Source organism: Ischnura elegans, chromosome 8 (genome assembly GCF_921293095.1).
Source record: "Ischnura elegans chromosome 8, ioIscEleg1.1, whole genome shotgun sequence".
Taxonomy (NCBI): Eukaryota; Metazoa; Arthropoda; class Insecta; order Odonata; family Coenagrionidae; genus Ischnura; species Ischnura elegans.
In genome coordinates this window covers 17,313,120-17,338,972 of record NC_060253.1, presented here as the reverse complement: position 1 = coordinate 17,338,972, position 25,853 = coordinate 17,313,120, and positions in this window count along the sequence as shown.

The window sequence follows — 25,853 nt, the reverse complement described above, 5'->3', positions numbered from 1 at the left end:
ATCAATGAATCCAAGACGAACAGATAATAAAAGAAAACCGGAAATATTGACCTTTTATAACTGCACTGAAGGAGGTGTAGCCACATTAGACAAAATAGGCAGCACCTATCATACAAGCAGAAACATCAGGAGATGGTCCATGGCCATTTTCTTTCATTTGCCAAACACTGCTGACATCAGTGCATTTGTTATACGTAGGTATTCTAATTCACTATTACATTGCAAAGAAGTTTTCTTCGTGAGATAACTCGATCGTTAACTTTTCCATACAGTAAAATTAGATCGATATTGAACACGATCTCTAGAGACTTGAAAAATAGAGGAATATGCGTAAAATGAGCCTGAGAAAAGGATGTGGAGAAAAATAGAAAAAAGTAGGAAGATCTGTTTTTTTCCCCACAGATATAAAAACAAAAATATACTGTAAACTGTGTTAGAAACTAATGTGCGGTACACATTTGCTGAAAATTTTGAGAAGTGATTAGAAGCAAATAAATAGTTTACATGATTTATTTTCTGCATTCTTTAGATTCAATAAAACTTTTCAATAGCGTGAAATTGAACTTCTATTGAGGACTACATATTTGTTAGTTTACCTTTCCAATGCTGTATATAATTTGTAACAGGAGTATTTCAATAGTTATAAGTGACCGTAATATCATCTTAAATTTTTCCTCAAGAATACATTTTTGGAAATCGATTCAATATCGATAAGTAAATTAATTTAGTACAATTATTAGTATTTACGTAAGGCAAATAGAGGTCGACGCTGAAAATATGATGAGATACAGTGATTGATGTTTATAAAAGTATATGCCATGTATTTATATCTCAACATTTCAACTGTGTCCTTTGGCTGAAACAAAAAAAATTGGCAATTTTTTCGGAGGAACTGGGACTGCCTACTGGAAAATAGGGTAGGTATTCAAAAATATTTTCTTAAAAAAATAAAAGTTGAATTATGGTTTGAAATATATAGTATAGCCATTCCTAAATAAACAAAGGACACGTCGAGATGTGAAATTTTTAAATGATATATACTATTTGAAAGAAATTGAAGAAAATCTTTTGGGGTGTCAGAGACACCCCACGCGACCGTTTATGTTCGGAAAATGGGCGCGACTACCGCCGGGTTAAATTAATCGATCAACATATTAGTTGCAGCATTCTTAACTAAAAAATCGGAGTTAAAATTAAGACTCCAAAATTGGGAATCCGATTAAAACAAAATATCAGCAATGGATAGGAATGCTAAGATTTAATTCTTTCATAGGCTAAGATAGGTAGATAATCTGAAATTTTGGCTCAAGTCCAAAAAAAGGGCTAGGTAACTATCATATGTGAAAAATAATTTAACTATACCCTTAACCCTTAACCAGTGACGTGCAATTCTTGTTACACTACCAGTGACGTGCGGTCTGGGAGACCGCAATAAATCAAAAATTCATAAAATGTTGCAACGCCATTGTTATTGTTTTGTTTAATTTTTGTTTGAATGCTTAACTATTCTTAAACTTATATAAAATTTTTACACTCCCAATACGAACCAATTTGTCATTAAAAATTGTGATTTGAAGCAGGCTCAAAAAACTGATGCCCAAAACACTTGAGTTATAATTATTCTATTTATGCATCAATATGTCGCCAGATTAAAAAAAAGCCTTAAATGTTAAAGTTGGAAGGCTAAGTAGTAAGTAGCTATGAAATTTATCCAGCTTACTCCTTTCTTGATGCTTTCTTATGCTAGTGACGTACGGTCTCACAGACCGCTAATCGAATTGAAATTCAAATTTACAAAATTTAATAAAAGGAACATTAATTTTTAAGACTGGTATGTCCTTGTTATGCAAAAATATGAAGCTAACGAGAATTGTAGATATTTTGAAATATTAATTTTGAAAATATTCATAATTCTAGAAACGCAGCGGTCTCTCGGACCGCACGTCACCGGTTAAGGGTTAATTCAATTTGTACTCCACATTGAATTTTCTCAATGAATTTCGCAACTATGGTGTTTCAAAATAAATGTCTGAGTTTAAATTATTTATAGTATATGTCACATTTGATTAAAACTATGAAAATAACTCATAAAATGCAAGTCGCGCAGTTTTTGTTGCATGTGATGAATTGAAGTATCTGGGAGTTACGATAACTTCGAGCCTATTATAACACATATAAGATATGTTTGTGGAAGAAACCGAAGAAGCAAGGTCACGCGTGTTGCGGGAAGATTTCAGATGGAAAAGTGAAAGAAAGGAGACATTTCGCACTTATCCGGCCACACCTTGAGTATGCAGCGAGCATATGGGATCCTGTGCAGAAAGACATAATACGTGAGCTAAATAAAATACAAAGGAAATGGTTGATCGGTTCGCCGCAAGATAGCGCTGTATGCGCAACGAGGCGTTGTTCCGGGCATACGTGCCTTACTTCTCCGGTAGCCATCGTATCGCCCACATGTCAATTTGTATCCATGAGTATCTAATACATTTTATTGAGTTACTTCATTATAAGACACAATCCGTATCCCAACAAAACGGACTTACATTAAAAAACAAATATAAATAAAAATAGAGCAACAAATGTTACAAACCTTGAAAATGTCATAGAATTTTGAAACCATGGTCGGTAGTGGAGTTATGTATTAAAATGTGGAATCTACCATTTTTTCAATGGTGTCAGGCTCAACTTTGTGGAAGTTGTAGTTCACAAATGAAAAATATCTGGGAGTTCTGGAAAATATCTGGGAGTATTTTGTACTCGTAAATGACCGCTCAAGGTCGAAACATGTCGTACCGTCAAAATAAATTAGTGGAAGAAAACGAAGTCGTTTTTTCATTTGTGATCTACCATTTTTTGTTTGTATTTTATCACAGAGAATGTTCCTCACTTTAGATGCAAATGAGAACTGTAGATTCAAAATGATATTGATAAAAAATATCAATAAAAACAGATATAAACAGAATCAAAATAAAATAAAAACAGATAAATTATTAATACGAAACAAAAAGCATCCTTGAAAATGACACAGTGTCGACACTATTGTCGGCAGTGGAGTTATTAATGAGTGTTCTTTAAATTTTACCATGGATATATTACTTCACATTAGATGAAACTTTCTATTTTGCCTCTCCCTTCTGATTCGTCAATATCTCTGTTTAGCATTCTGAAATTAGCATAGACTCGCGGAATCAGGCTCTTTCGTCTCCTCTTTTGTAGTGCGTGCTGAACCTTTCACTGGGGTCTGAACAAGGCCGTAGCCAGGGGGGGGGGGGATCAAGGGGGATTGATCCCCCCCCCCCGAAATGAAAAAAATTAAATAGATACTTTATGCTCGCTTGGTGCTCACACGACGGTATTATATAGTGTTGCATGGACATCTAGTAGTCCAATGCGACTTAAGTCAATAATTATCTAAGCGAATTTGTAGGTGCAGTGTGCGTATTTGTAGTGCAGTGTGTGAAATAATTGTGCTGTGAATTAGTGGATAGGTGAGTGACTTATGAGCCTCCTGAGGGAATGCAGAATTAACATTGACACCGAGGAGTTAATTCATTTGGTGGCTGCAAAAAAAGCTAGTAGGCTCAATTCAATTTTATAATAATATTTCTATATTTCCCTTTAAGGGTTTATAATGAATATGCATATTTAGCCGTATACGCTATTTTATTTCTCTTATAAAAATAATTTTATGTTTGTCTACTATTCCATAAACCCCCCCGAAAATATTTTCTTGCTACTGCCTTGGGTCTGAATGCTACCCTTGCCTCTCTTCCGTCGCTTCTCTTCGGGGCACAATCCCTCTTCTCTTCCATCTCCGTTCATTAGGGTCGCATCATGGCTGTTCTGCTCCCGTCCCATTTCATCTCTTCCAACTCATTCATCGCCGCTACGCTCCTCCTCCTACCTCCTCCACTTACTCACCGGCGTGTTCTTCCACCTCGAATTTCTTCTTCCCTCTTATTTTTCAACTCTTTTGCTTTTAATCCGTGCGCATTTTCACTCGGCTACCGAAGGAAATATTTCACATGCGTCACGCTGATACCAACGCTGCTAATGTAGGGTTCAAAGTAAAAATTATGAAGAATAGCTGTTAGAACGTAAAAAAATATATGAGCTTAGTTTCGTATTTTGTTTTTTTACTAGCCATGGACCGTCATAATCACTTGATACAGTTTTACCTTTGGCCTAGATCCGTACTTAATACATAGAGGTCGACGCTGCTATTATCGCCGACCGCGCATCTGTTAATGCAGCTGCTAATCTGGGGTTCATCGTAAAAATGACGATGAATAACTGTTAGGGCGTAAAAATAAAATGAGCTAAGTTTTGTTTTTGCTAACCATGGGCCATCATATTCACTTAATACCTTTAACCTAGAACCCTACTTTTAAAAAAATGCATATGGGGTCATCGCTCTGCAGCGTTCATTGAGTCCCTTGAAGGTATTAAGTATCCTCATGGACTCAAATTAAAAACTTTTAAAATTTTACCTTTCCATTTTCTCTAATTTTCTCTAAGGCACCTTCACTCGGTATTTTTATTGATAATTTATAACCTAATTATAATGAGTATCGCGAAATTAACGTGCATAGTAAGTGCCATGGTAACAATCGCATTAAGTGACATGAAATATATGGCTAAATTTTTGTTATTTTTCATTATATTATTTATTACACTATTATTTTATATATTTAAGTTTATTTAGTGAAACCTATTTAGCTATGATAGGAGTGAAAAGATCAGCTGATAGGAGAATTGAGTGGAGAGCTGCGCAAACCAATTGAGAAGTGGTGACCAGTTATAATAATGATGATATGAAATTCAAAAACGCGTTTTTCTAAGCAGTTTCTCGAGGAAATATGGTAGTATACAGTGATAAGTTACATTTCAAGGATTCAGTTTTACTGAATTTAACGTGTTACATTTCATCTTTATTTATTTAGTTAATATATTCCCACATACCCCGGAAACGTCTCGCATTGGCCTTGACATCATGGATTCCAACAATTAATAACTGCACAAGCACGAATACTTATTACAGGGTAACTTATGCAGGCGGGACTCGAATCCGCAACCACAGATTATCAGTTGAGGACTTGACCACGCCGCCACCGAGGCTGGCGAAGGCTTCACCCGGGATACGAACCGAGGGCCCTAAGGCCAGTAGCCAAACCCTCCACCCAATAGGCCATCGTGATCTTTATTTCACTCTAATCAATAAGTGACGGCTTACTTGGATTTTGATGCATAGAATATTTTTGACGATATTTTGCCTTTAGTTATGCTATAACATTTGTGTTATTTCGGTTTATGAAATATTTTCCTATTTTCAGTGCAAACGGCTATGATGCCTCACGCCAAAATGAGGAAAAAGCAGAAGGCAATAATCATATTTACCATGCTTAATCGTTCTCTATGAAGGATCGGCTTTGTGCCAGAATAGCGCTGGTTAAAACAAATAGGCGACATTCTCTTTGACTCATTGAGTTTTGCTGTTTTGATTTTGGCCATCTACACGTGAAGAGCGATGAGGCATCATTATTCGAGGAAAACAAGAACGGTATCCACAGCATAACTAAGTTAAACTCGTTCAGCCTGCGACCCATGGATCAGTGATTTGATGGTAGCAACAGCGCAGGCGAGGTCGGCAAATGACTAAAATTGGTAATTCTTCTACGATTAGTTTTTCTTTAAATAATGCAGATGTTTTTTCCCAAACTCGATTCGAGCAGACCCACAATAATTCGCTAGCATATAAATCCGTTCGGCTACTCGCAATTGTATAGAATGGTATTTGGAGGGGACGACCGTCTGCTGAGGTCATTTGCGCCATGAGGGAAGAAGAGTATGGAAGGAAGGGTGGAGAGAAACCCGGCGTCATTATTAGCCTGCTCATAACGAAAGGCTTAACGTCCCATCCGACGGACGGAGTGTTGCGATTGAAATTTCCTCCGCACAACATTAAAGCGGGGGTTGGGCATTCTCATAAAATTCTCTTTAAATACCGGGATTTGAACCCGAGCCCTCTAGGCTGGAAGCCAACACATTAGCCATAACACCAATCCCGATCCCCTACGCGAACTTTTCCAAATATTTTAAATGCAAATTTATAAACAGAAAATTCAAATTTTATCCTTATTAGTACGAGTCTATCTTTTTATTTCCTTTCAAGTGCATCATGCCCGCATCATTAGTCCACTGAATGTCCTTTGCCCTTACCACTCTCTTCCCCTCTCCAAGCCCTTATCTTTTAAGTTCCGTTCCCAATCCATACGCCCTTTCTCCATTCATTTTGACCCTCTTTCAATTTTTTCCCAACTCGTTTTGTTCTCATTTTAAGACCTTTTTATTCCACGCTGGCTTTCTCTTTGTGGAATCATCGACGAAGACTGTCAAATATTGAAGACTCAGAATCAGGTTAAAATGTAATTTTACCCTACGTATTTTAGAGCTGAACCAGCTTTGTATCGGAGGGTCTACTCTTTTCCACTCGCAACAATGTAGTCATTATCACCATCATCTGCAGCTCTATAGACTGGCGTGGGGCTTGATTTCCTCTATTATATGCCTCTAATCAGTTCTCCCTCCATCTTGTAACTCCCATTGCCTTTAAATCATCCTCCATTTCTAGTATCTACTAACTAACTCTTTCCTAGTCTACCACTTTTTGACACGTTCCATTTTACTGTTAAGTTTTACCGAGAGCATTCTGTCATTTTCCATTCTTTCTACGTGGTCCAACAATGCCAGCCGAAGTGAGTTGGCAAATCTAACTATATCATTTCCTTCTAATATTTCTTCTATCTACATTTTTATTCTGATTCCCCATCTTTCTCCTTCTCTAATTGAGCTGTACATTCTCCTTATGATCCTTCTTTAAAACCGTCTTAGGGTTTATTTCATCTTGCCTTGATTATGTCCATGTCTCAGCTCCATAAGTTACAACTGGTCAAATGAGAGCTTTATAGATCTTCAGATATATTTTCCGTGGCAGTCGTGTTTATTTGAAGAGTGTTACATTTGTAAAACATGCCTAGTTAAAAATTTGGTCAGATTTGGCAAAAAAAGAAATAACGTGAGTGCATATAATAGGTCTTCCATTAGATAAAAAGTCTCCTCCTTCATGCATATTTTCTCCTCCTACTTATATATCTTCTTTGATTCTGCATATGTTCAGCGTTGTGGAATATAACTAAGTTGGTGAATCCAAAACAACTGATAAAAAAAGTTAATTGGGATTCCATTTAAGTCAAATAATATTTTTATGTTAAATTTCACCCTTGGTGTTAAGCTCGTAAATCCTTGCGGTGAAAAAAAACGAATTTTACTAGGAAATAAGATGAAGCCAGCACGCAGCAATCGTATAGATACGTAAATTTGCAGTAACAGCTTTTTAAAAAGTTATAAAAAGCTATTTTTGAAAAATATTTGTAAAATTTTATTTGTTTGCTGTGAAATTCTACTGGTCGCGTGTTTTCGATAATATGACCATGTCACGAATCTGTATGATTTCTGAGATCATACCATAGCAATATTTTTAGTTTTTCTTGAACGCATACCTTTTAAAAATGTATGAAATAATTACTTTTATTTTAATAATTACTTTGTCCCAGTCAGGCCGAATTTTTACCCTCTGATTTCTGGCTTTTTCCATCTACCACAGTACCGTTGTCCTCGTCCTTTTTCTATTACTTGTCTTTCTTTCCTTACCTATGAATTTATTTCTTTGTTTATTTCCATAAAATATTTATGAACTGATCTCTTCTCCTGAATTTGCTGTAAAATACGTTTATTTTCTGGAGAAGCTATCATTTAGCACGATTTCGGTAAACGCCTCTCTGAAATTAAAATCCTCTCATCGGACCAAAATAAGTTTTCCTAAAACTTTCCGCTCGATCTTAAGAGTTTCTTTTTTTTTTATATAGGTTGCATGTTAGCTGCTTCCCGATTTGCTGAAAGCATTCTTCATCTTTCGAGACCGAAAAAAAATAAATATCCTCACTCTCACGAAAAACAAGCTGTCACTTCCTCTTTCCCTCTTCCTGACCCCCGACCCGCACTCCATCTGGTGGACCTTTCTCGAAGCGGAGTGCGTCAGCCGTGCGTGGACCGCAATATCTCTCATTTCCTCGGGGAAATCACTTATCGCGACATTAGCGTTTGTAGCGGACAGCGTGCTCTCTGCATGGAGACCCGGTGGTATCCACCCTTCACTCCGAATCAGCCAGTAGCTGACATCTGCGGTCAAATGATAATAAGGGTCCTTCACGCCCCGCAAGGTCCATCCATCACGTGACATCGCAATAAGGGGGAAAGGGTACAGAGGTCGGTGTTAATCGACAGGAAGGTTCTGCAACAAAGAGAGATAGGAAATACCATGGAGATTCCCTTTTCATCTCCACAACGTGCTGTTTTCATGGATATGAGACAGTCTTCCGTCTGTGTCTTCCAAAATGAGTAGTAATAGTGTAGTTAAAAGTTTATGCCGCAATCTATCGCTTGAAATTGGGAAAACATATTATCATATTCGACTGATATCTTTTCCATTTTAGCTCCTTTTTCGTCTTTCTTTGTCAAAGCCTTTCTTTCTTTTCAATATTCGGGTCATATTCCTCCTTTGTGCATCACGTAGTTTAGTTTAGGATGTATCGCACTGAAAGATTTCGCGGATTTTTCTGCCAAAACTGTAGTTATTGACGGAATCTATTAGCCTATTAGCATCTGAGTGCAAAAGGCCGGTGAATATTCATATTTTTCTAATAAAAGTAAATAAATATCTGTTTATTTATCGTAAAATTGATTTAAAATACTTTGTACAAGCAAATTTTGATAGTTATTATAATATATTTAGTCATAATGGGTAAAAATTACCCATTCCGTCCTCCTATAAATATTAAATGGCACTCAAAAGTTAATATCTGCAAGTTGCACCGTATTTTTATTTTTCGTTTGACATCTGAAGGCCTAAGACTTCCTGCCTAACGCCGTATTGATCGACTAGCGTAGTGGTGTGTAGATGTAATTGCAAACTCAGTGATTCAACCCTAAGGTTGATATGGTTTGGTGAAGTCAGAGTTCACCGCGGGCTATGCCAAAGGCTTGTGAACTTCACGTATTCCCTGTTTTGGGGGCCAAATCGAAGGCTTTACCCGGGACCGAACTCGGACCCGTTGATCAGCAGCCACGCGCCAAAATAATCAACGTATGACCTGGCTTTTAGTGGAAGCATAATGATTTAAATTTACTCATATTCACATTTATATTTTGCGGTCATACTGTGCCTAAACCAACAGGACGAAGGGTAGAAATTAGACTTAGAACTCACATTAAGAGAGTCAAGGCATATTAAGGGAGATATTTAGTCTCATTGCTGGATAATAATTTAAGCTAGCATTAATGGTGTATGACAACGATAAGATAAATTTAATGAAATTTGCTCAACATCAAACACCTTCAATTTTATTTATAAATTAGCATGATTTGGGTGTAAAAGTCAGCTGATGTGGTGTTTGCCTGCTCATAATTGTCCATTAATATTGCTCTGCATCATCAACAATGATTTGCTATGAATGTGTTTCGAGAAATATTTATGGGGCTTTACGTAGGGGGGGTAGTAGGGTAAAAAAAAGAATCCTGCAGCACCTGCCATTTTTAATTACCTCCCCCCTACAATTAATTACGCTCCGCCATCTTTAATTACGCTATCACGTGACTTTTTAATCGACCGTCACTTGTTTTATTGATCGTCATTTGTTTCCCTTTCATCTTCTTTATCGATATTCACCTATTTCTATTTTCTCTGACGTAATTTACTTTTACGCTTCTCATTTGTTTTCTCTCGTCGTTTGTTTTACCAATAGCAAATGATTTTCGATCGTCATTTGTTTCCCTTTCATCTTCTTTATCGATATTCACCTATTTCTATTTTCTCTGACGTAATTTACTTTTACGCTTCTCATTTGTTTTCTCTCGTCGTTTGTTTTACCAATAGCAAATGATTTTCGATCGTCATTTGTTTCCCTTTCGTTTTCTTTATCGTTATTCACCTATTTCTATTTTCTCTGACATAATTTACTTTTTACGCTTCTCATTTTGTTTTCTCTCGTCGTTTGTTTTTCCTAATATAAGATTTTCGATCGTCATCTTCTTTTCCCAAGCTGCTTCCCCCACTCCAACCCCGCCACCCTCCTCCTCCCCTCCCCTTATCCGCTAGAGGTTCTGGGTTCGATAGGAAAGAGTTCGACAAATGAAAGAGAAAGAGGTGGTAGATATTTTTTATTTATTTCATGTATGCATGTTTACAAACATTGATAAATATCAATTATCGATAATATTATCCATTCGGGAAACAATAGTTTTCAAGTCATTCGCTATGATCGATAAACCTTATGGGTATTTCTTAGGACAAGGGATACCGAAGAGGTTGAGATCATTTTTACCAGCCTTAACCAGAGTGTTATTAAATTCACTGTATTCGTAAACATTTTTCCCTCTAAAAAAGTAGAGGATCCCATTCGTATGTCTATATGCTGATTGTATACCCATAGGTATCTGTGGCAGGAATTTCGTGTGCCGAGCTTGACTCTTCGGTCTAAAAGTGCACTCATCCATTTCAATGATGAATTCTCCACTATGAAATATGAGTGTGCGGCCAGAGTATGTATTAACAACTGCTTGTACTCTCGCGTTTCTTGGAAGGCCGGCGGTGATAATATTCATCGGACGACCTTCAACCAGTTGCATAGTTGGATAATTAACCATATATATCATGTTATTGATAAATATTGCAATTTCTCCACTAGGCCTGCGATAAACTGCATCAAAACCATTGAAATTTTTCTCAGGTAAAAATGGTAACCAATCTGTGATAAGCTGAGGGCCAACCATGTCTATTCTTTCAGTCACTTCCATATCCACATACCAAAACCATTTACCATGAAATAAATACAGCAAATTATTGATTATGAGTAACTGGTGTACATTATCAAGTTCACACAAAGTCGGATGCTGAGTATTATTTTTTGCTTCATTCGGCTCTGCTCTGAATCTATCCTCCGGATATTCAGGTGCTTCCCCAGCATCATCATCATCATCATTCTCCTGAACTGGATCATCTTCCTTCTGAGGTTCCAACGGTGGTCCATAGAGAAATTGAACTGCTAGTATATCGTCTTGATGTAGTGTCAGACGGTAATCATAATGGTTATAATACGCATACATCAGAGCATTCTCATAATTCGAATGTGAAATTCCGAGAGTGTGACCAATTTCATGGAGAAGAACGGCGAGCAAACTAACTTGAAATTCAGGAAGTTCAGGATGATCCATTCCTAAGTACCACATCTCATCTTGATCCATGTGAATTTCAAGTGGAAAATCTTGACTTGATGGTAATTGCGCATGAGCTAATTTTCCACCAATCCCATCCAAAGGCGTAGAACAAAATTCCCTTTTTAAAAATTTTTTATGAGTATACCGTGTATTCATTATGAAGATATCCGGATGTAGAGGATCATGCTCGAACTTTAAATTTGCTGCCTGACTCCATATTTCAAACGCTTTCCGAGCTAATTCTATGTAGGTCGAGTTCACAAATCCATAGTGCCATTTTATTATATCTTTATTCCATTTGTAATGGGATACTGAAAACGCAGGATCATCAGCAACTCCGCAGCGTGGCCTATTGGTTAAATTCAGAGTCTTTTCATTCAATTCCCCATCTCTTGTAATGTTATAGTATTCTTGAAAAATTTGCAAAGCCTCTTTGAATTCTGTATGGTCAATGCTAGTAATTTCATTTTCAGTAACGTTCAAATATCCATACTGACGAAGATATTCTGCTACGCAATACGTTTGATTGATGCTTTTATTTTCACTAGATAACACCTTTTGTACACCGAGCTCAGTTAAGAGCAGAATGATATAGATTACTCTCATTTCCATGTGAAGCGTAGCACGTGAGGGAAAGAAATGAGATTCACATTTTAATACGAACTGAATATATACTCTTCAACGGTGAGAGAGGGAGAAGGCCTCATCGTAAGTCCGTTTACGCGATTCTTCTCTGATCCTATAATCACCCCAGGCTAATGTCGTGATGTCATCACTACATATGTATCGTTTATCATCGTCTGCACTCAAGGCTACTTTATTTATTTTTAGAATGTACATTTCATGTTTATTAGATCGTAAAATGTACATTTGTCGATACACTATGGAATTATCGAATAAACACTTTTCGAAATGTTCGAAATTAATGGATTTTCGAATGACGGCCTTGGCAATACCTTTAGCCTTCTTTACTTCTTTCGCATCTTCCATACGATAGGAGTAAAGCTTGCTTCGCAAGCCGACAAAATTTGTCATAATGTCACCATTACTTTCATCCTTCATCTTACCAACCACTTTTTTATTAATATTTGAGAAACACTTATGATCACAGGGATATGCAGATGTATCGTACAGTTCTAAGTTTTCTTTCATGTCTTCGTATATGTCATTAGTCTCAACATCAATAATCATACCATCTGTATCCATTTGATTGAGCGATATCTTATTACCATACTTCACTTTAAGGTGACCGTAAAAAAAATCGTACATTAGGGTTTTGCTTAGATCCAAAACTGCTTGTCCTGCATAAATTGGCTTGTTGTATTAACTCCAATTCTCTATCTGTTTCACTTAAATTTCTGATGGATCTAATGCACAGCGTCTGCAGTGAATACATGATGCTCGTAGATTACTGTGAACGCACGGTTCCGTCGACTTATAAGTACAAAACTCCCCTCATTTCTTAACCTTGCTTTCGCTGATATTCCATCCCACCCATTAAGTAGGAAGTGCGCTGGAAATGCATGCATCAGAATGATGGCAGGGGGTGACGTCAGTACTCAGAAGGTCGTATCGCATCCACTTTGCGAGGGAGTAAGCATTCCTTAATGCACAATTACTATTACGTAACTTATGGCATTTATTGAAACAAGAAATGCTCGAAAAAGAACATAATTCCGGCGAAGGACAATTAAGTTCTTTTTCCAAACATGAATGTGCGTTTTGTTAATTCGGAGAAGAAATTACACACGACCTCACTGAATGCGTATAGGGCCGTAGCACCGTCGATGGCATCCTCCAAGATTGGAAGGATTTCAGCGTGAGAAATCATACCACTTTCGAATGAAGTTGGCTCGCATTCAAGTGGGTTTTTAAATTGAAGTTTTTTACCACCAACAGCTAGCTTAGTATTCCTTTGAAAAGTGACCCACAATACGCGGTCTAAATCTAGATCAGTCGCACCCACTTCCAACACTCCATTCTTGGAGAGAACGGCGCTTAAGACGACCCTCATTATTACGTGTCCCTCTGACGAGTGAAGTTGTGTGTGTCTTTACAGTGATTTTATATATTTTGTGAACTCTTTAACCCATCCCCCCTCCCCAATTTATTGAAATGGCTCCACTGGACCATTATAGAATTATTTTAGAAAATTCTAATAGCTTCCCGAGTGAAGAAACGGTACAAGAGTCGATAGACGAATTAGAAACTTATTTAAATAGTATCGAATTTGAAATTTCGCCACTTGATGTGGTAGAAACAATTTTGGAAGAAGTCACCGCCGTATTGGATATACCTCCGTTTGGAATCCAGATACACGATAGAAATTCCTCATACAATCGTACGTATACAGTTTTGCTTTTATTATCTGTTGCGGATAATCTACCCCCCTTGAGCGCTGAACAATTGTGGGCTACCGCTGAGCAATACGGCTTACCCTCGGGCTCATATTTTGATCCCATGGGGACGGGACGGGAAGCGATTAAGAAAAAAACAGTTAAATAATTGTGAAATCTTTTGTTGTTAAATTTTTTAAAAAATCTATTGATAATCTCTTTTTGTTTTTTTCAAGTGCTGAATGGTGTAATATTTCACGATACTAAATTGTTAAAAAAAAAATTGCTATATTTTCTATCAATATTTATAATTATTATAATCTAATAATTGTATTGTTTTTCAATATTTTCATAAAGGTAAATCTATTGGTTCTGTTTAATAATTCATGATACTATATTGTAAAAAAACATTGTTATATTTTTCTTTCAATATATATTTATTTTGTGATCTATTAATTTTTTTTCAAAAAAAATGTTTTCATATCATAAAAACTAACAATAAATGAAAATAATTTGATATAAGTGTTTTATATATATTCAAACAATCCATCACAGTGCATAATATATAATTCAATGAATCTACTGCATTAAAGGCATTTACGCAGGTCACGTCAATGTGGTGAGTGTTTATATGTCTTTGAAATGGAAACACCCGTTTACCTGCATTTGTGCAGGTCCCTCTGGTTGTGGTAAAACAAATTTTGTTATACGATTCCTGAAAAGTTTACCGCACTTAGTTGAAGGTGATATATCCAAGATAATATGGTGTTCTACGCCAAATAGTCAACCATTAATTAAAGGCGTAAATTTTTTAAACGAACTCCCCGAAAGTTTCATCAACCCACAAAAGACACCAACTCTATATATAATTGATGATTTAATGCATGACTCTTTTAACAACAATAAGGTTAGCGAATTATTTACAAAGGGATCGCATCATTGCAATATTTCGATAATTTTAATAAGTCAAAATATTTTCTATCGTTCCCCATTTTCACGCACGATATCTCTTAACGCAAAATATATTGTTTGCTTCAGAAATGTGAGGGATCGGTCACAATTTAGATATTTAGCGAGCCAAGTCTATCCTCAAGATTCAAGAGGGCTGACTGAGGTATATATGCAGGTTACCTCAAAACCTTACACTTATTTACTCTTAGACTTTGCTCAGGAAACTGACAATCGGCTGAGATTCAGAACTCATATCTTCCCTGAAGAGATCACTGAAGTTTACACCCCATTAAAGCTTATGGAAGAAAAAACTTTGTAAAACAAAAAAAATTCTGTAAATATGAGAAAAAATAAATTGGAAAGATTAAAGCGAAATAAAGGTGTCTTGAAGGAATTAAGTCGAGCTAGTCCACAAAGAAGAAGGAAGATAATTGAAGCAGGAAATTCTGACCTTATTAAAACATTAAGCGAGTGTTGTAAAAATATTATAAATGGTAACGTTCATATAAGCCCGAAGTCTAAGAAGAAATTGACCAGATTTAAGAAGGCTATTAGAGAAATAGCTTGCTACAAAGTCCCTCTGAAAAAAAAGCGGCGATTATTGAGTCAAAAAGGGGGATTTTTACCAGTCCTATTGGGTTCTCTGCTTAGTGGTTTAATAGGTAGTTTCATTAAATAATTAATATGAGTTTTCAAAAGTTTCTATTGGTGAATCCGGACGATATCGTGAAATCCGAAAATTTAACTGAGCGATCATCTAAATTAGATAAGGAAATGCATTCTGTTTTACAGAGAAAGGACTTAGAGGATTCGCAGAAATGGCATCATTATAGGAGAATTTTAGATGCGTACTTAGAAACTGTTTCAGAGAGTAAACGTGACGATATTTTACCTCCACTTGATTTAGTCAACGTCCTTTCTCCTCCCAAAAGAACAAATTTTAATGGAAAATCAAAGGAAGGTAAACCCAAAAAAAAAGGTGGAGTCTGTTAAAAGAGGAAAACGAGTGTTTAATATTCCTAGTGATGGGGTTATTAGTAAATTAGGCTATGGAAATAATTATAATACTCCAATTTTGGATAAAGAAATGCGGAGGATTTTAGACCGTAAAGACATCCCAGACTCTCTGAAATGGCAATACTATAAGAGATTACTCAATTCGTATTTAGAAAACAGTTCAAAATCTAAGGATAGCATTCCTCTCGCGGAGCTTAAGACGGCTAGAACTCCAGAGAAAAGAAGTAATACACCCAAGGCTGAAAAATTCAACGAATTAAAGAATAAAGGAAGAAACATATTGAAAAATTATATAGAAATTGAAGACCAATGGGGAAAAAGCCAAGAAAGAGGGGAGGAGAAGATGGAGGAGATATTGAACGAACTGGAAGAAAAACTTCGGGACGAAGAGGTGGAAAAGAAAGACGTGGGAATAAAACACGAATTAGACGAATTATCACAAGAGGAACAAATGGACTTTACGGATCTAGAAGTATCACCAGCAGCTCCGAGGAGAGGAAGTCGAAAACGAGTAAAAAAGGTACCATATTCACCGTCAACTCCGAGGAAGAAGAAGAAAAGGGCAGTATCACTAGACAACAAAAAAGGAAAAAAAATAACAATTTCCCCACAAACTCCAAGGAAAACATCAGACGACGAAGGAAGTCGTCGAAAACAGGAGAGAAAAAATACACCTACATCAAACCCCAAGAAAAAAAGAAAGAAGGCAATTACGGAAAGAGAAATTCTATGGTCGATTCATCCCTAAGCAAAATTTTTTTCGACCCTTCCAATCCAGCTAGTTTTTCGACTAGAGATGCTCTATGGACTGCATCGGGGAAAAAATTCTCAAAGGAAAACGTTCAAAAGTGGTTAGAGTCACAGGATAGCTATACACTTCACAGACCGATGAGAAAAAGATTTCCTCGCAATAAGTACGAAGTATCATACATCGATGAAACTTGGCAGTGTGATCTAAATGATATGAGATCTCTGAAAAAATATAATAATGGCTATCAATATCTTCTTACGGTGATAGACATCTTTTCAAAATATGCATGGGCTAAACCCTTAAAAAATAAGAAACCTGAAAGTGTGATACATGCTTTTCGCTCGATTTTTAACAAACGGAAACCATTGAAAATTCAAAGTGACAAAGGTGGTGAATTTGTTAACATTAAATTCAAAAAATTTCTCGACGAGCGAGGAGTTAAATTCTTTTCCACAAATAATCCCGACATAAAAGCCTCCATTGTGGAAAGGTTTAACAGAACGTTGAAAAGTAAAATGTATAAATATTTTACAAAAAATAACACTTATAATTACGTGAGTGTGCTCCCGAAGCTACTCAAAGGATACAATGATCGAACGCATTCCAGTATTGGAATTGCTCCTTCTCAAGTAAACGAATCGAGTGCATTTTCAACGGCTGTGTATCAGTCGAGAAGACGACTTAAGCAAGATGATGGCGGTAGGAAATTTGAGATTGGTGATCATGTTCGTATTAGCAAGGAAAAGTTACCATTCGCTAAAGGTTACACACCGAATTATTCTACAGAAATATTTAAAGTGAAATCCATTTCAAGGGATTTTCTCATACCCACATATAAATTGGAAGATTTGAATGGTGAGGAAATAAAGGGTTCTTTCTACGGAAGAGAGTTAGTACGGAGTAGAATAACTGATAATACTGAATTCAAAATTGAAAAAATTCTTAGACGGAGGGGAAAAGGTGCTAAGCAGGAATATTTCGTTAAATGGAAGGGATACGGAGACAGTTTCAACAGTTGGATATTAGCTTCCACTGTGAAAAGATTGCTTAATAATTAAGCTAATATGAATGATTTTTATATCACACTCCTTAGCGATAGCTCGGCGAAATATTACCCAGAAAATTCAATCGCTCATTTTCGCACAAAACTTCCTCGACGAATCACTCTCAATGAAAGCGAAGAATGGGTTGTGGGTCTGGTGGAAATATCTTTACCACGCGCAAGGGCACCAGTGAACAATAAGGTGTCTATTCGAATGCTTAACAACGATCATGAAATCACTTTAACAAAACCAAGCTACACATTGTCAACATTGTTCGGTGAACTTCGAAAATCCATACCTGAAGACAGGCTATTAGAATATGATATTGAAATAGCAAATTTGAATAAAGGTAATGATATTTCTGAAGGTGCGGTAATCCTCTCTCCTAGTCAGGCAATGTCAACGTCTTCATCTGACACATTGGAAATTAAAAGGAAAGAACCACCAAAAATCAAGGAAGAGGAATACGTTGGAATCGTATTTGTTTATAACGATCTCGTGAAACCGCAATTCATAGGCGACACGATGAGTAGATGTTTAAGAGTCATTAACATTGGGAGGGGTAGGCATCAAATATTCCAGCAACCGTATTATGTACCCGTTGAACGGATGGAATTTGATAGTATTGAGATATTTCTGGGAGATAAAATGGGTCTATCATACCCTTTTGAATCGAGTATCGATCCTGCAGCATTGATTCTTCACTTTAAAAAAAAGTAATATTTTTCATGAAGTTCAGTATCCTTCAAGATGTCTACGGATGTGGATCGATACTTGAAATATTACATTTCAAGACAAAAAGGTGGTGAGATTGGTCCCATTTACCGAGCCAGTCAATATAGACAGAAAGGGAACGGATTAGGGAGTTTTTTTAGCGGGCTATGGCGATCCGTGAGACCTCTTTTCACTAGCGGTTTGAAAGCAGTTGGGGAGGAGGCTGTGAAATCAGGAATTGGAGCCCTCACGGATATCGGTACAAAGCCTGGAAAAGAAATTTTAAAAACTCGTCTTAAGGAGGCGGGAAGTAATTTAAAAAGACGTGCCGAAGAAAAAGTCGAACGAATGGTGGGTGCTGGTCTACGCACGGCAAAGAGACCACGTAAAAAAGCGGCTGTGAATGCAATTCCAATCGTTAAAAAGAAGAGAAAGGTTAAAAAGGTGAAGAGAATAAAACGAAATCCCATCTCAAAGAAGAAGAAGAAAATTAGAAGACCAGTAAGGAGAAGGAAAGGACGTGGGAAAAAACAGCGAGGTGCTGGCATAAGGGATATATTTTCATTATAATACAAATCCAATGAAATATTATATTAGTCTTTCGGCTGGGACGGTGGAAGGTACATCAACGAAAATGACGCAGGTTATCCCCTCGTCTTTGGATATATTTTCTCGTCGTCCCATCCAAGCTAGTATTCTAGGCCACCGAATAGTTGCATACAAACCAGTGACTGCCCTAGATACCTACTCAGAATTAAAATTTTCCATCAAAGGAAACGGTGATAGATACATAGACTTGAACGATATATCCCTGAATATTAAGCTCAAAATCTTGAATGGAAACAAATCGTTCGTGAGTGGTCAAGAGCAACCAGGAATTGTAAATAACATACTCCATTCTCTTTTTGAAAATTGCAATGTGTATCTGAATGGGCGAAGAGTGACAACGTCGGAACATTACGCCTACCGTAGTTATTTGGAAAATCTGCTTAATTATGGAACGGATGCGGCACGTACGCACTTGCAGTGTATCGGTTGGGTACTTGATAATGGAGAAGATTTAGATAGTCTTGAAACAAATACAGGATTAAAAACTAGGAAAGAAATGTTTGAAAATAGCAACCTTATAGAACTGGAAGGGAAACTACATGCAGACGTACTTCATCAATCCAGGCTTCTTCTAAACAACGTTGACGTAGACATTGAACTGTCTTTTGCAAAACCTACATTCTTTCTAATGGATAAACCAGACGGAGAAGGAGTTCTGAAAATTGAAGATGCCACACTTTACGCAACTCATTATGACCTTGATCATTCCGTTCTAGTTGCACATGCAAAAATACTCTCAGACGGAATGTCTAGTATTTTACCTTATAAACGTGTTGAAATGAAATCATTCACGATTCCTGCGAATAGCAGCATGTTTAACAATGATAATTTAATTTTAGGCCGGATCCCGAATTTACTTCTAGCCGTTATGATAGAGGATAATGCATTCCTCGGAAAAAAAATAAAAATCCATTCAATTTTCGTCACTTTAGCCTGTATAACTGTTCTGTTTTTGTCGATGATCAAGAATATCCGTGTGGAGGAATTGAAACAGACTTCGATACAGTACAAAAAAAGTTTTGCACACGTGCTTATAGACAGCTTTTCTCCGCACTGGGATTACATCATGCCGATGGCGGGAACCAAATTACGTTACAAATGTTTCAACATGGATACTTTGTGCTAGCATGGAATCTCACTCGTGATGCTTCCGTGAGTGAAAATCACGTTTCACTATCTCGCATGGGGAATTTACGATTACATGGTAAATTTAAAAAACCCCTCGAGCACGCAGTGACAGTTCTTACTTATGCCGAGTACGATTCTGAAATTTTAATAAATAAAAACAGGGAAGTCACCTTAAATTGGACATAAGCAATTAGGCACTGCGGGCATTATGGATACAAATGGAATTATAAGAGCTCTCACGAGTAATCGAAATACGCGAGCCTTTTTTCGAGGAGTTTTCGCATCCGATATAATTAAGAAAATCAACATCAAACCTGGATTATATATAATCAATTTTGATCCTTCTACACGTCCTGGAATTCATTGGGTTGCTATTCATGTGATCAATCTAAAACGCGCAGAATATTTCGACTCATACGCGCTGCCTCCTTTCGTACCCGATATACTAGTTTTTCTTCGTCGCTTTTCCTCGGTAAAGAAAAATAGTAAGCGGTTGCAAAATTTCAAATCTGATTTATGCGGGGAGTACTGCTGCTTGTATGCATACTTCAAGTCAATAAATCGTACGCTGACCCAATTCACCCGGCTATTTCCCCGCCCCGATCTTAATGACTGCAAAGTGGCCTTGATCTTTTCTCGCGTCTTTGCACATGGACGGAGAAAGCGACGATGTAATCCAAGGTCTCAATCTTGCTGCGCATTAGCAGAAACAAGTACTTGGAGAAATAGGTTGCGTAAATTGTGAATGCCATTAGTCATGATGCAGTCTTCCAGCAAAGAAGTCACGCTCTCCTCGAATGGAGTTAGATTCGTGGATGATGTTACGCTGTCTGAAGATATCGCCGAGGAGAAGTCTTGTAAGCCATCTCCGAGAAAGCGGAAGATGAGTAGAGAAACGGAAAAGGGAAGTAAACAAAATAATATGAATAAAGGGGAGAAAAAGAAGAAATCACCCGATGAATCAGTGTACATCCAGGCACCTACTGGAGTAGACGTGCCCTCAACGTCACTCGTGTTAACCCGAGAAAAGGGAAAGAATCCTAGAAAAAATTATTCGAGGAAGATAGAAAAAAAAACCAGTCGTTTGCAACACATAAAATCCTCGACAAAATTACCCTCACCTTTGGAGGATTTTAAAGTACTATACTGCCTTGGTGCTTCACTAGGTGGAAAAAAAATTCTTCGCATCGGTTGGGGGCTGAGCGATGGACGAGCATTTGCGAGAATATCGGATGACTCTGATGTAATCGATCTATTTACCAACGATCTTTACCTTCTTAAACATAACGACCATCACATCAGGGAATTCTTAAATTCTGGTGCATTCAATCCAGAAATCTCTAACGGAGTAGCCAATCCTGTTTTCTCCGTCTCATTCGAGAAATATTTTGAAATTAATTACGCTGTGTTTTCTACCAAGGGGAAAGAAAAAGTTGCATTAAATAAAGACGAATGGCATGTTCTCGCAAATATGCTAGACAATGTGATGCTTGCTGTGGCTGTAGTAGATCAAAATCAGATGGATTTGGAACAATACTTCCTATCTTTCGAGCACGCAGCGCGGAGATTGGGTATAGAGGATATGAAGATTATATTCGGAGTGGAGCAATCAATCATTGCCACAACATATTTTCCCCTAGACCCGATGTATGTGGAAGGATGGGCAAAGCTATTGTCGACTTCCAAGCATGTGTTCAAGGACAAGAAAAACTGTTTGTGATACGTGAATTGGCAATAAAAGATTTAGATTCCGGTCGAGGAAAGTCGTGGGTTTTTAAACTTCCTCCAATTATTGATAATAGTCGAGAGAATGATTGGCTTGTTAATCACTACCATGGAATTGACCATTGGTTGGGAAATGTACCATATTATCTTTTAAATGATATTATCGAGAATGAAACAATGCCATATAATTTTATCTTTACCAAAGGATTAGAAAAATCAATTGCGATATCCACGCTCATTAATCGCCCCGTCATAGAGCTAGAAAGATTTATTAACGTACCTAGCCTTAAAATGCTTCCAAAAGCAGAAGGGGTAATGTGTAGTCTCTGTGTTCATAAGACAGAAAAGTATGCGTGTGCTGTAAAAAACTGTGAAAAATTACAGAAATGGATTCACGAAAATATTGGTGTTAGAGAATTGGATAAACTGTTGCAGACCAATAAAACCTATGTATCGTCTGTATCACCCATGAATTGTAAAAGAAAATTAGTATTAGATGGTGATTGTTGTTAATTTATGTATAGTGTCACTGTTTGTAGTGGTACTTAGGAATGGATCATCCTGAACTTCCTGAATTTCAAGTTAGTTTGCTCGCCGTTCTTCTCCATGAAATTGGTCACACTCTCGGAATTTCACATTCGAATTATGAGAATGCTCTGATGTATGCGTATTATAACCATTATGATTACCGTCTGACACTACATCAAGACGATATACTAGCAGTTCAATTTCTCTATGGACCACCGTTGGAACCTCAGAAGGAAGATGATCCAGTTCAGGAGAATGATGATGATGATGATGCTGGGGAAGCACCTGAATATCCGGAGGATAGATTCAGAGCAGAGCCGAATGAAGCAAAAAATAATACTCAGCATCCGACTTTGTGTGAACTTGATAATGTACACCAGTTACTCATAATCAATAATTTGCTGTATTTATTTCATGGTAAATGGTTTTGGTATGTGGATATGGAAGTGACTGAAAGAATAGACATGGTTGGCCCTCAGCTTATCACAGATTGGTTACCATTTTTACCTGAGAAAAATTTCAATGGTTTTGATGCAGTTTATCGCAGGCCTAGTGGAGAAATTGCAATATTTATCAATAACATGATATATATGGTTAATTATCCAACTATGCAACTGGTTGAAGGTCGTCCGATGAATATTATCACCGCCGGCCTTCCAAGAAACGCGAGAGTACAAGCAGTTGTTAATACATACTCTGGCCGCACACTCATATTTCATAGTGGAGAATTCATCATTGAAATGGATGAGTGCACTTTTAGACCGAAGAGTCAAGCTCGGCACACGAAATTCCTGCCACAGATACCTATGGGTATACAATCAGCATATAGACATACGAATGGGATCCTCTACTTTTTTAGAGGGAAAAATGTTTACGAATACAGTGAATTTAATAACACTCTGGTTAAGGCTGGTAAAAATGATCTCAACCTCTTCGGTATCCCTTGTCCTAAGAAATACCCATAAGGTTTATCGATCATAGCGAATGACTTGAAAACTATTGTTTCCCGAATGGATAATATTATCGATAATTGATATTTATCAATGTTTGTAAACATGCATACATGAAATAAATAAAAAATATCTACCACCTCTTTCTCTTTCATTTGTCGAACTCTTTCCTATCGAACCCAGAACCTCTAGCGGATAAGGGGAGGGGAGGAGGAGGGTGGCGGGGTTGGAGTGGGGGAAGCAGCTTGGGAAAAGAAGATGACGATCGAAAATCTTATATTAGGAAAAACAAACGACGAGAGAAAACAAAATGAGAAGCGTAAAAAGTAAATTATGTCAGAGAAAATAGAAATAGGTGAATAACGATAAAGAAAACGAAAGGGAAACAAATGACGATCGAAAATCATTTGCTATTGGTAAAACAAACGACGAGAGAAAACAAATGAGAAGCGTAAAAGTAAATTACGTCAGAGAAAATAGAAATAGGTGAATATCGATAAAGAAGATGAAAGGGAAACAAATGACGATCGAAAATCATTTGCTATTGGTAAAACAAACGACGAGAGAAAACAAATGAGAAGCGTAAAAGTAAATTACGTCAGAGAAAATAGAAATAGGTGAATATCGATAAAGAAGATGAAAGGGAAACAAATGACGATCAATAAAACAAGTGACGGTCGATTAAAAAGTCACGTGATAGCGTAATTAAAGATGGCGGAGCGTAATTAATTGTAGGGGGGAGGTAATTAAAAATGGCAGGTGCTGCAGGATTCTTTTTTTTACCCTACTCCGGTGGTATCCACCCTTCACTCCGAATCAGCCAGTAGCTGACATCTGCGGTCAAATGATAATAAGGTTCCTTCACGCCCCGCAAGGTCCATCCATCACGTGACATCGCAATAAGGGGGAAAGGGTACAGAGGTCGGTGTTAATCGACAGGAAGGTTCTGCAACAAAGAGAGATAGGAAATACCATGGAGATTCCCTTTTCATCTCCACAACGTGCTGTTTTCATGGATATGAGACAGTCTTCCGTCTGTGTCTTCCAAAATGAGTAGTAATAGTGTAGTTAAAAGTTTATGCCGCAATCTATCGCTTGAAATTGGGAAAACATATTATCATATTCGACTGATATCTTTTCCATTTTAGCTCCTTTTTCGTCTTTCTTTGTCAAAGCCTTTCTTTCTTTTCAATATTCGGGTCATATTCCTCCTTTGTGCATCACGTAGTTTAGTTTAGGATGTATCGCACTGAAAGATTTCGCGGATTTTTCTGCCAAAACTGTAGTTATTGACGGAATCACCAACCTATTAGCATCTGAGTGCAAAAGGCCGGTGAATATTCATATTTTTCTAATAAAAGTAAATAAATATCTGTTTATTTATCGTAAAATTGATTTAAAATACTTTGTACAAGCAAATTTTGATAGTTATTATAATATATTTAGTCATAATGGGTAAAAATTACCCATTCCGTCCTCCTATAAATATTAAATGGCACTCAAAAGTTAATATCTGCAAGTTGCACCGTATTTTTATTTTTCGTTTGACATCTGAAGGCCTAAGACTTCCTGCCTAACACCGTATTGATCGACTAGCGTAGTGGTGTGTAGATGTAATTGCAAACTCAGTGGTTCAACCCTAAGGTTGATATGGTTTGGTGAAGTCAGAGTTCACCGCGGGCTATGCCAAAGGCTTGTGAACTTCACGTATTCCCTGTTTTGGGGGCCAAATCGAAGGCTTTACCCGGGACCGAACTCGGACCCGTTGTTCAGCAGCCACGCGCCAAAATAATCAACGTACGACCTGGCTTTTAGTGGAAGCATAATGATTTAAATTTACTCATATTCACATTTATATTTTGCGGTCATACTGTGCCTAAACCAACAGGACGAAGGGTAGAAATTAGACTTAGAACTCACATTAAGAGAGTCAAGGCATATTAAGGGAGATATTTAGTCTCATTGCTGGATAATAATTTAAGCTAGCATTAATGGTGTATGACAACGATAAGATAAATTTATTGAAATTTGCTCAACATCAAGCACCTTCAATTTTATTTATAAATTAGCATGATTTGGGTGTAAAAGTCAGCTGATGTGGTGTTTGCCTGCTCATAATTGTCCATTAATATTGCTCTGCATCCTCAATAATGATTTGCTATGAATGTGTTTCGAGAAATATTTATGGGGCTTTACGTAGGGGGTGTCTGAAGGGTTTACCCGAGCATTGAGCCGAATACCCTTTGAATTATAGGCAAATGCTCTATTCAATAGGCTACAACGTATTTTCAATTAGCATTTATTTGATTAGTGTCACTTCATTAAAGGTTATAATGAAATGTACGCTGCTGGAATCCATAAAATCTCTTTTGAGGGAACTGATTACTGGATCACACTTTTACAAACTTCACTTCTTAGGCTTCCGAAGTTTACGTTCTTGTACCTCTTTTCCTCGTCTTTCTTTGGAAAAGTTTTTCCTGCTTTTGACTAATCTGGTCATATATTTTACCTTTATTCATCGCTTTAAAGCCACTCACAAAGTGCGCCCTTTTTTTTTGAAAATTTTCAAAACTTTTAACTCCCACCTCTAGATTCACTCCCTTTATGGAGGTCGCTTTATAAAATGAGGAGAACATTTATTAACTTCAAAATTACGGGGAACGACTTTGTGCGAGGGGTAGGAAAACTGATTAGCACTTCCCGCAAAGTTCTCAGATTTCTTCGCAAAATGCAATAATTAGATCATGAATAGTAATTAATCGGACGT